This window comes from Chiloscyllium plagiosum, chromosome 1, assembly GCF_004010195.1.
Source record: "Chiloscyllium plagiosum isolate BGI_BamShark_2017 chromosome 1, ASM401019v2, whole genome shotgun sequence".
In the NCBI taxonomy this organism is placed as follows: domain Eukaryota; kingdom Metazoa; phylum Chordata; class Chondrichthyes; order Orectolobiformes; family Hemiscylliidae; genus Chiloscyllium; species Chiloscyllium plagiosum.
Genome location: NC_057710.1, coordinates 73441420 through 73450343, shown reverse-complemented (window position 1 = coordinate 73450343; position 8924 = coordinate 73441420). Strand labels below are relative to the sequence as shown.

Below are 8924 nucleotides of genomic sequence, written 5' to 3'. Positions count from 1 at the left end.
TATAATGTAAATAAACTGTCTGACATTACAAAGATCAGTTACCCTCCAAATTTGTGCTCTATTTTCAAATTAGAACAGTCGACAAGCTTGTGAAGCATCGATAAAATAGAAACAGGAGAACACAATTCAGCTCTTTCAACCTGCTCCACTATTCGATTTGACTGATTATCCAACTTAGTACTCTGTTCCTGTTCTCTCCCCATACCCTTCATACCCTTTAGCCCTAAGAACTATATCTCACTCCTTGAAAGCTTACAATGTTTTGGCCTCTATCACTTTCTGTGAATTTCACAGGCTCACCACACTCTGGGAAAATAATTTCTCCTCTCAGTCCTAAATGATGTACCTCAGATTTTTTATTCTGAGCCTTCTGGTTCTTAAAGTCATTCCTACCTTTTCTCTGTCTAGATCCCCTTTTTTCTTCTCAACACCAGTGAATATAGTCCTATCCAATCCAGTCTCTCCCCATCCTGCTATCCCATCACTCAGTCTGGTAAATCTTCCTCCATAGTCAGAATATCGTTCCTCAGATGAGGAGACCAAAGCTGTACGCAGTATTCCTAGTGTAGTTATGTATATTTGCAGTAAGATATGCTTGCTCCTGCACCCAAATCCTCTCATGTTGCAGGCCAACATACTATTGCTTTCTTCATTGCCTGCTACACTTCCATGCCTACTTTTGATGACTGGTATACAAGGATACCAAGGTATCATGGTGCCTCTCCCTTTCCCAATGTGTCACCATTCAGATAATCTGCCTTCCTGATTTTGTTACTAAAGTGGACAATGTGTATTTGCGTATGTACAGTGGATGTAATAGTGTTGTTGTTGGCCATTTTGGACAGAAAACAGCTTAGTCTAACCTTGCCTAACATTTCCATAACAAAGCTCCTGCTGTTGAAAGCTTTGGCGTCATGGTCCTTCTTGGAATAAAACACAAATAATACAGGCAATGAAGATAAAAATGCTTGGTAAACCACTGGTTCAATCCACTGATTCATTAAAAATGTGATCCTCCCTGCAGCTCTCTGAGGCACTTCGTATCATTTGATTTTTTTCAAAATTCAATCACTACATCAAAGCAGGTACAGTCAGCAAACAAAAAAAAATCCAAGGAAAATGTGAACAGTGCAGAAGCTCTCTAGGTGTTCTACCATGAAAAAGCTGCTGTGAGTACAATAATGAATACTGGACACAGAAAAATGTGTTTAGTTGGGGGGTGTAGAATTTGAAAGAAACAGGCAGTCTCAAGAATGCTTTGTTTTAAATAGGAAGAAGCAAGATAGTGATAGTTTTTCGTGGCGTGAGGCATATGGTACATCGTAGTGACATATCATGCTGCAATTTAAGCAAAAGAGACACTTTTGGCACCATCGGGTAATATGATGAAAATACAGAGAGCTGGAACTCCTCCATGCAGAGATCCCATTATTTTGTTCAAGCTAACAAAATGAAGCAGGACTCAGTGGAGGCAGCCAGATGAAGATAGCTTCTCTTTCAGTTACATCTTTTCACTCTTTTTATTCTCAAATTATTCAAAATGACACTGGATTGTGGCAACTGTTGAAGCTTTTCACTATTTTACCGTATTCTCTGTAAAACACAAGTGACAGTAAATCAATCAAATTTTCAATTAGTTGTCTCTGCGTTACTGTGGTGGTTACGTTTACTCACTTGTGGAGACTGCAGCGAGAGAAGCCAGATTCCAAAATTTATTAAGAAATAGTAGCAATTTGACAGAACCATATTTCACCGTGACCACTTTCATCGCGAAGGATAAGGACAGCAGGTACATTGGGACATCACCAGCTGCAAGTTCCTCTCTGAGCCACTCACCTTTCTGATTTGGAAATGTATCACCATTCCTTCACTGTCGCTGGGTCAAAATCCTGGAGCGCTCTCTGTAAGGGGATTGTGAGTCAATCTGCAGCAGTTCAAGAAGACAGTTCCTCACCATCTTCTCACGGGCACCTAGAGACAGTCAATAAATGTTGGCCAGCCAGTGAAACTGATGTCCCAAACAAAAATTAAAAAAACATTGTAAATATTGTGAATGTTTTCATTGCAGGAACCTTTTGATGTGAAGGAATGTGTATTTGTGCATATTCGGTGACCTATCAGTTTAAGAGTCCAATCAGATGATGTAGTGTTGATGTCATCATCCATTTTGGGTGGAAATCAACTAAGCCTAATCTTGCTGCTGTAGAGCAAATAACTCTATAATAAAGCAACTGTGTAACACTTGACCTCCTGCTCCTTCTTGCAATGTAACAGCGAACCTCACACTTATCCACATTATCTTTCATCTGTCATGCATTTGTACACTCACTCAACTTGTCTAAATCACATTGAAGTATCTCTGCATTTTGCTGACAGTTCACCTTCCCAATCAGCTTTGTGTTATATGCAGATTTGGCGATATCACAATTTGTTCCCTCACTTAAGTCGTTAATGTATAGTGAATAGTTGGGGTCCAAGCACTGATCCCTATGGTAACCCACTAGTCACTGCCTGCCACTTGCGAAAAGTCCTGTTTATTCGTACTCTTTGTTTCATGTCTGCCAATTTGTTCTGTATCTATGTCAGGACACCACCCCAATTCTATGTACTTTCATTTTACATGCTAGTCTCTCTTGTGTGACCTTATCATCTTATGAGAAAACAGTCCCTAAAACTTTAATCCTTTGTTTCATATTTTCTGTGAATAGCAGAGTGAATTTAGGAGATGCACTAAAAATAATGAAGTGTTGTGTCAAATGAAAATGCACGTATGGAAGAAACATTAGGTTGTTCAGATGTAAATAAAGATTGCTTAAGCAGATCTGTCAGATGATGATTGTTGTTCTTAGAAGCTGGTTAATACAGAGAATGACAGAAGCAGAGCTCTGTCCTTCTCCGAATTGTATTTCTGAAAGGGTTCCTTTTGGGTTTGTGAAATGCGACACAAATTTGTCTGCCGTTGGCTCTTTGTTTTGTTAAGCAGTCAACTGGTTTCCTACAGTCCTTTTGGGCATTACCACAATATGCAAGAATGTAGAGATTAAAATCAAATATTCCATGATCTTATTGAATTGCGGAGCAAGCTTGAAGGGCCAACTGGCTCACTCTTATTCATATGTCTGTTGGTTGTGAATTGTTTATAATAATTAGCAGCAGCAGCAATTGAAAATATTTGAACTATGCTGATACCTGCTAAGGACATCAAAGGGTTATTCTTCAAAGAGGATATACCACATGCAAGTCATATATCAAAAATAAACATTCCCATCAGTTGAGCTTCATGCTCTTCAACCGTGCAGTAATATGATTTGATCATTTTAATGTCTTTTACTTTGGAGACCAAAGAAATGGTAATGGTGTTTCTTCTTTCCCTAGTTGATGGTGTCTGAGATGACATCAGAATTTGGTGCTAATATTTCTCCTCTTCCAAATCTAAGTATCAGAACAGAAATTCCTCTAAGTTATTGGATTGTAAGAAAAATGCAGTTACTTAATGCTGTGGACTGATCCAATTTCTCTAATTGCATTTGGTGGAGTTTCCTGCCTTCGTAGGTCTGTGAGCTTCCCAAATGACCAAGTGTGTTATTTATCAAAATGTTAATTATTAATACTGTGACACAATATTTCCATTCTCAGCCTACACAAAGGTGAGTTTCAAATTCACAAGAGATGCCGATGTATTTGTGGAATATACCTTTTTCTGTGAACAAACAGTTGACAAAACAGCTTTAAATGTAAGATTGTGATTGAGAGAATTTATACAATCTGTCTTGAAGCCAAATTGGCATTTTTCTGCTTTTACATGATACACAGTTTAGTTGCATTTTTTGGTACACCTCTATATTTGTATTTCAGTTTAAATAGATAGCTTCATTTTACATTTGATTGATGACATCAGTGTTCCACAAATACAAGGAACCTTCATTCATATATTTGTAATATATAATCTGTTGGCCATTCAGAGGTCAACATCAATGTGCATCAAAGCCACGGGGGAGAAGCACGTTAGTAAACTTGCAGTTTTTAGAATATGGTAGTGTATTACCTTACTAGTTTGAAAAATGTACCATTGTGGAACAACTCCATAACACAATTGAAATATCTTACACTAAAACTTCATGTGTGACTGATGCTGAATACTGGATAACATGCACAGAATGCCAATCATCGTAATCCGGCTGAGATGGCAGAAGTAAGCCTCATTAAGAATGCTATTCGTACAATTGTAAGAGATGACCTTGCCTCTCCCATGCAAAATATAAAATCAGATTGGGTAGCGATAAAAAAAATATGAAAGAGAAAAGGTCACTTAAAGGAGTAATTTATAGGCCCTCTAAAAGTGATAACAGCACACTGGAAGAAATAAGTTGGGCCTGTTAAAATGGAACTGTATTAATGATCAATGACGTTGTTTAAAGTGGGAAAGATGTTAGTGTGTTAAAGGTGTTAGTTATAAAGTGTATTAGTAATGTATTCAGGAAAATTCCTTCAAGCAATATATTCTAATGCTAACCTGTTAATAAGTAACAAGACAGGATTAATCAATAACCTTACTGAAATAACTCCACAAAAACCAGTATCCCGTCACCAAGGCCTGCTTTATTTACATATACACAGTACATGGCAGTGACCCAGCTAGCATAGAGCCGGCTCCTCGATTGAGCAGAACCTCTGACACTCCTGTTTATATCTGTCAGTCAGGGCTCCCTAATTAGACGAGGTTTACAGCCCTAATCAGGAAACTCATACTCTATGAGATCATTCCAATCACTACATCCCTCCTCTACTAACTCCTGGGATGCAGGCCTGTTATTTTTCCTGGAGTCTCTCCTGGGGTGTTTTTGCACCAGGTTCGGTTCCTCCGACTGTGCTTTGGGCATTGGTGGCATGTACCACACTATAGAACTCCTCTTGCACCTGGACTGTCTTGGCCAAAATTCATTTTCTGCAGGTGGTAATGACATTGAGGCTGTCGTGTCCATTGCATCCTCAGCGGTGTTTTCAATGCTGGGTGGAGGAGGAGAACCCACACGTTCTGACAGCCTCGCCACATGTTCTGAGAGGCCAGGTATGTTTTGCTCCTGCAAGGTTCTAGCTTTCAGGTGGTCCACATGCTTGTTCAGGACTGCCTCTCCAACTGTAACTTGTATATCACAGGACCTGACCTCACATCAACCATGTCTGTTACCCATGCAGGCCATTCACATGGTTTTGACACCAAACTTGGTCCCCTGAACTAAACTGTCTCTCACTTAGAGGAGTCTTGTATCCAGCATTGGCATTTCTGATGCCATTTTACCCTGCCCTTTCCCCTACCCAGATGTAGGAAGATCAGGTTTAATCTGGTGCAGAGTTTTCTCCCCATTAGTAACTCTGCTGGAACTGACCCTTCAGTTGCATGAGGGGTGGTTCTATAATCAAACAGGAACCAGGATAGTTTGGTATCAAATAAAGCTGTAGGCTGATTCCTGATAAAGGGCCTATGCCTGAAACATCAATTCTCCTCCTCAGATGCTGCCTGACTTGCTGTGCTTTTCCAACACCACCCTCTTGACTCTCATTTTCAGCATCTGCAGTCCTCACTTTCTCCAAGCTGTTTCTTTAAGCCTGCCTTCAAAGTTTGAACCGCTTTTTCCATCAGACCATTGGATGATGACCATATGGCTCAGTCCTTACACATGGAATGCTGTTCAACCTTAGGAAATGCTCAGATTCTCTGCTGGTAAATGAGGGTGCACTGTCTGTGACCAACACCACCAGGAGTCTGTATATTATAAAAGATGCTCACAGATTTTCAATCGCCATCTTCATGTTTGACGAATGAACTCCATGCACATCCAGCCGCATTGAGTGAACATCCACAATCCGTAAGAATATTGAGCCCATGAAAAGACTGGCATAGTCGACATGTAACTAAGTCCAGGGTTTATTCCGCCATTCCCACGAATGTGAGGTAGTTGCTATGTGCTAACATTGGTCCTTGTTAGCAGTCTGACACTGCCTCACCAACACAGCTATTTTCACATCCAATTCTGACCACCAGACATAACTTCCTGCCAGCATCTTCATTTTGGAAACCCTTGGATGACCCAGTATCTGGTGGTAACATTTGCTTGGGACAATCACTATTGCTCCCCTTATGCTGTCCTCTATGGTGATCTGGTCTTGCCAGATCTAGAAAGATGGCCTTTTAATTTCCCTCATTTTGTTTTAGTCTTGTCAGAACAGAATCTTTTTGTGCCCGTGGTCTGATATTGTCAGCGGTGACTAGAAAGGTGTCCAGAAAGTTTAAAACCAGAATGGACTCTTCTAGTGGCAGCACCACTGGTGCTGTATTTGTTAGTGGGAGGTAGCGCAAGACATCTGCCTTGTGGACAGTGTTCCAACTTGTCATTGTATACGCCCACCACTGAATTCAGCCAGAAGCTATGAGCCTTGTCATCGTTAAATCACCCTAGCAGGGTTTTGTGGTCCATTGCCATTACAAATTTATATCCATAAAGGTATTGGTGGAACTTCATAACACCAAGGATGTTATAAAGCGGAGAACTAAAACCGAAACACCCAAAGAGGAGCGCCTTGCACCATCATCAGTAAAAGGAGTGTTAAAAGTGGTGCAACCTCCTTCTCAGCAACTTCTGGTGTTTAAGTAAAATAAATTTCTAACACTCACTTTAAAATCAACAAGTAACAATTTATTTATCTAACTCGGTAACGGTGATCAAATTAACGAAACTATTAACAAACTGAATAAATCCCTTCTAACTATTGTCCAATAAAGCAAGAATAATGATATGCTGTTGCAATAAATACAAGTCCTACTTATTTAAAAAAGAGTTTTGTTTCTTGAAATTACAGCCAGGTTACATGTCTTCTGGAGTGTTCTGTACCATCTCTATTGGTTTCTTCTTCAGCAACATCTTCTCTGTCATTGATACTGTTATTATTGAGATGGTACTTTCTCTAATACATAAATGACTGTGAGAGCCAGCAATTCTCTCTCGAGCGCTGAGGGTTGTTAGCTCTGGTGGATGGCAGTTAGCTCTCTTATATAGGATTGGTCCTATGTTGTCAAAACCATCAGATTTAAATTTAATAGATTTTTGGTATCTAAGGGCCTGGTTCAAATTGATTGGCTAAATTCGAAAGACTGTTGTCTTGGTAAAAACTGCTAACTGCATGGCCTTTTGAAACAAATGTTTCAATTCAGGTGCTCTCTGTACTTCCAACCTTTCCAGCTGCTTTTCACAGATATCCGTTTTAAATCTCTAAGCCCCAAATAAACACCATCCTTTAAAAGGACCACACAATGCTTTCCTCCTTCTAACATTTTACAATTTTACAAACCCCAATTTATAACTTCCTCCTTCCCAATTTACAATTACTCGACCCAACTTCGCAACAAAGATGATCGCAACAAAGATGATTGCAACAAACCTTCCTCCTTTGAGCATATTTTTGTTCAGCATCAGCCAAAGTCTGGGAAGCATATGCCATCAGGTGTTTCTCTCCACTGGGCCACTGGTGAGCCAACACTACTCTGATGCCCTAGGGGAAGGCATCACATTCCAACACCAGATCATAGTGTGTCAATACTTTAGATGACAATAGCTGCTCCTTTAGTTCCCTAAGGGCTACTTCTTGGCTACGAGACCATTTCCCAGGCTGACCCTTTTCCAATAGCAAATGTAAGGGTGCCAAGGTGGAGGCCAGGGTACATATGAATTTTCCATAATAATTCACCAACCCAAGGAAAGACCTACGCTCCGGAAGAGACATGAGAGCTGGAAGACCTGAGACTGTCCTCACTTTATCTTCCAATAGGTATAACCTGGCCTTGTTGAATCTGTAGCCCAAGTAGTTCCCTTGGGGTGCCTGAAACAAACATTTTTCTCTCCTTGGAGAAATGTTTAAGCCCTGTCTTGAAGTTCTCTCGATGCTCTCTATTAGACTTCTCGACTCTTAGCACATCACCCAAATAAATAGTGACCTAAAGTAGATCTTGTAAAATGTTCTTCATCATTTGCTGGAAAATGGCACAGGCTGATGATTGTCCAAAAAGCAGACTTGTATATTGATACAAACCTTATGGGTACAAAGTGTAGCATACTTCTGGGAATCCTCATCTAATCGCAATTGCAGGTATGCATGGCTCACATCCAGCTTTGTGAAGGACAGCCCCTCACCAGTTTTGTGTATAAGTCCAGTATGCAAGAGTTTGGGGATTTAACCAGCTGCAAAAATATGTTTAACGTTTGTTTAAAATCTCCACAAAGGTGAACCAACCCGTCAGACTTCACAATCAATATGACTGGTGCTGTGCATTCTGCAAACTGTACTGGTTTGCTAATTCCTTTTCTTTCCAGCCTCCTGTTTCTATCTCTACTTCTGCACGTAAGGCAAAAGGCACTAGACAGGTCTTGCAGAATTGTGGAATTGCTTCTTGGTCGACATTTAAGGTAGCCTTGGTCCCTGTGATAAACCCTCCTTGAAAAACATCCAGGATTTAATTCGGACTTCAGTAAGATGGCCATTTACTCATCAAAAAACTTGATCCAATCAAGTTGAATCTTTCTCAACCACTTTGGTCCTACCAAGCTTAATCTCGAGCCTTTTACTATATTCAGTTGTAGGTGTATTTTCCAGAGTGTGCATTCTCCTGGATATTGGCCTCTGTGTTCTTTTAGGAGAAAGTGAGGGCTGCAGATGCTGGAGATCAGAGCTGAAAATGTGTTGCTGAAAAAGCGCAGCAGGTCAGGCAGCATCCAAGGAACAGGAGAATCGACGTTTTGGGCATAAGCCCTTCTTCAGGAATGAGGAAAGTGTGTCCAGCAGGCTAAGATAAAAGGTAGGGAAGAGGGACTTGGGGGAGGGGCTTTGGAAATGCGATAGGTGGAGGGAGGTCAAGGTGAGGGTGATAGGCC

General features: G+C 40.5%; 1 protein-coding gene across 1 annotated transcript in view; it reads left to right on the top strand.

Moving 5' to 3' along the window:
• The window catches only part of ercc8 (excision repair cross-complementation group 8), a 73145-nt gene extending 70899 nt beyond the window's left edge, over positions 1-2246 (top strand). The window contains exon 13 of the mRNA XM_043689347.1: positions 2069-2246. The gene's annotated coding sequence lies outside the window, so the exon portion shown is untranslated. The remainder of the gene's footprint in view (positions 1-2068) is intronic.
• The last annotated feature ends 6678 nt before the right edge of the window (positions 2247-8924 follow it).